At 37.7% G+C, this 2429-nt stretch overlaps 1 pseudogene across 1 annotated transcript; it reads right to left on the bottom strand.

Moving 5' to 3' along the window:
* Positions 1 to 1220: 1220 nt before the first annotated feature.
* On the bottom strand, positions 1221 to 1839 carry LOC105527889 (annotated as a pseudogene). The gene has a single exon (XR_001004280.1). The product of XR_001004280.1 is annotated as a 60S ribosomal protein L11-like (transcript).
* Between the last annotated feature and the right edge of the window lie 590 nt (positions 1840 to 2429).

The following is a 2429-nucleotide window of genomic DNA, read 5'->3' as shown; positions in this document are numbered from 1 at the left end:
ATAATCATATAAATTCTTTTCTTGAACCCTTACTATGTAGAAGTCACCCTGCTAAATTTTATAAGGAATACAAGAAACAATAAGGAGAAGGATGTACCCCCAAGTAAATCACAATTTAACTGAGAAAATATGATATATTTGTGCATCTCTGCACAACGGGAATATGTTCTGAGAAATACATCATTACGTGACTTCACTGTTGTGCAAACATCATAGAGTATACTTATACAAACCTAGGTAATATAGCCTGTACACATAACAGTACATGTTACTGTACTGAATACTGTAGGCTACTGTAACACAATGGTAAGTATGTGTCTATATAAATATATCTAAACAGAGACAAAGTAATATAATCTTATGGGACCACCATCATATAAGCAGTGGTCATTAACCGAAACATTGTTATACAGTGAATGACTGCATAGAAACACGCATCTACCAGTGCAAAATTATTTGGCACAACTTTTACATAGCTTCTATTATCTAATCAGTGTCTTACACAGAGTGGGCGCTCAATATTTATTTGGGAAATGAATGAAGGAAGGAGGAAAAGACCATTTCCAGGTGGAAGAGCCAGGGGAGAGTCCCAGAACCAGTGGTGATTCAAGCTGGGTTCTCAAGCGTGGTTAAGATTTAGAAGAATTGGGAAGAGATGAGAAACAGTGCAGACAAGAAATGCAACAGAAACGTAAAGTATCTATTCTTGGCAAGTGAGATAAACATGTTCTCTGACTGCTAAAAATTAACTTTCCAAAATAGATAAATGTGTTATAACCAGGCACATAGCATAAAATAGCATACACATAGCATAACATGAGCCTACACACACACATAGCAAAAAGTTAACAGTGCCCTCCACCAAGAGATAATTTTAGCACAAGACAAAAAATATATTCTAAAAGATAGCATTGAAAAGTAAATAAATTATATTCCAAAGGAAAAAAAAAAACAAAGAAAGATATAAAAGATTTTCCCCAATCTTAATGCTTTAAACTAGAATAGTAAGGGATGGAGAATATACCATTTCCTGAAATTTCTAAGAGATTTTAGTGATTGGGATAAATAGTAGCAAAACATTGGTGGATGCCAATTCTCTCCTGTGTAAAAGGTATGTGAGTTCAGTTCTGTGTGATTGCACAACGGTAAAGGTATTGCAAGCGTTCACAGATCACTCACTCTGCACATAATACCTTTGCCCCAAATAACCCTCTGCACCATTTTTTTTTTTTTTTCACTGAAAACTTTTTATTGGTCTTTTGGATAGAAACGGGAATTTATTTGCCAGGAAGGATGATCCCATCATACTTCTGCTGGAACCAGCGCATGGCCAGCGCATGGCCTCCTCTTTGCTGATTCTGTGTTTGGCGTCAACGCAGCCTGTCCTGCGCTTCTTGTCTGCGATGCTGAAACCTGGCCTACCCAGCACCACATAGAAGTCCAGGCCGTAGATACCAATGCTTGGGTCATACTTGATGCCCAGATTGATGTGTTCCTGGATCCCAAAACCAAAGTTTCCAGTATCTGAGAAGTTGTTTTTTCTTAACTCATACTCCCGCACCTTTAGACCCTTCTCCAAGATTTCTTCTGCCTTGGCCCCTCGAACTGTGCAGTGGACAGCAATCTTTTCATTTCTCCGGATGCCAAAGGATCTGACAGTGTATTTAGCTTTGGAAAACACAGGGGTCTGCCCTGTGAGCTACTCCAAAACCTTGGCTGCTCGGGTCAATCTGTCTCCACTCTCCCTAACACAGATGTTGAGACAGAGCTTGCAAGGATGCGAAGTTCCCGCATGGGGTTCTCCTTTTCACCTTGATCCTGTGCCATGATGGAGTACAGGAAGAGAACCTCTGCACCATTTATACAGTAAAAGAATTACAGCCATTATTTTAGTAACTAGTCCCTAAAACATAAAGGCTTTCTTTCCTCTTTCAAGAATTCTAAACCATGAGATATGTACTATACATGTTGAACACATATAAAGAGATGAGAACACATGTGAAGATGCAGAACACATGTAGAGTTTTGTTATAATTTTTTCTCTCTTCAAAGCATTTGTATTTTTCGAATGAAAGAGGGCCCAATCATTACTTAATCCAAATCCTGAAACCTGTAGGTAGATATACAATAAGGCATAAAGAATAGCAGATCTATTCATTGATTGGGAGTTGAAAACAGAAAAAGAAAAGAACAGGAGACAGGGAAAGTGTTTACCATGAGTTGTGGTAAATGAATCTATATATTATATTACAAGGTTTCTACATTTTGCATAAAGTGGAAACAACATTAACTAAAGTTATTGTGAAAAGTTAAGAATGTCTATTGCATCCCTGTAGAAACCACTTATTAAAAAAAAAAAAAATACAGGGGAAAGATTGCCAGAATGACTGAGGAAGAAGCATGGCAAATCCTTTCCCCAAAAAGCAATG

The sequence above is a fragment of the Mandrillus leucophaeus genome, unplaced genomic scaffold (assembly GCF_000951045.1).
Source record: "Mandrillus leucophaeus isolate KB7577 unplaced genomic scaffold, Mleu.le_1.0 Scaffold699, whole genome shotgun sequence".
Classification (NCBI taxonomy): Eukaryota; Metazoa; Chordata; class Mammalia; order Primates; family Cercopithecidae; genus Mandrillus; species Mandrillus leucophaeus.
This window is presented reverse-complemented; position numbering and strand designations above follow the sequence as displayed.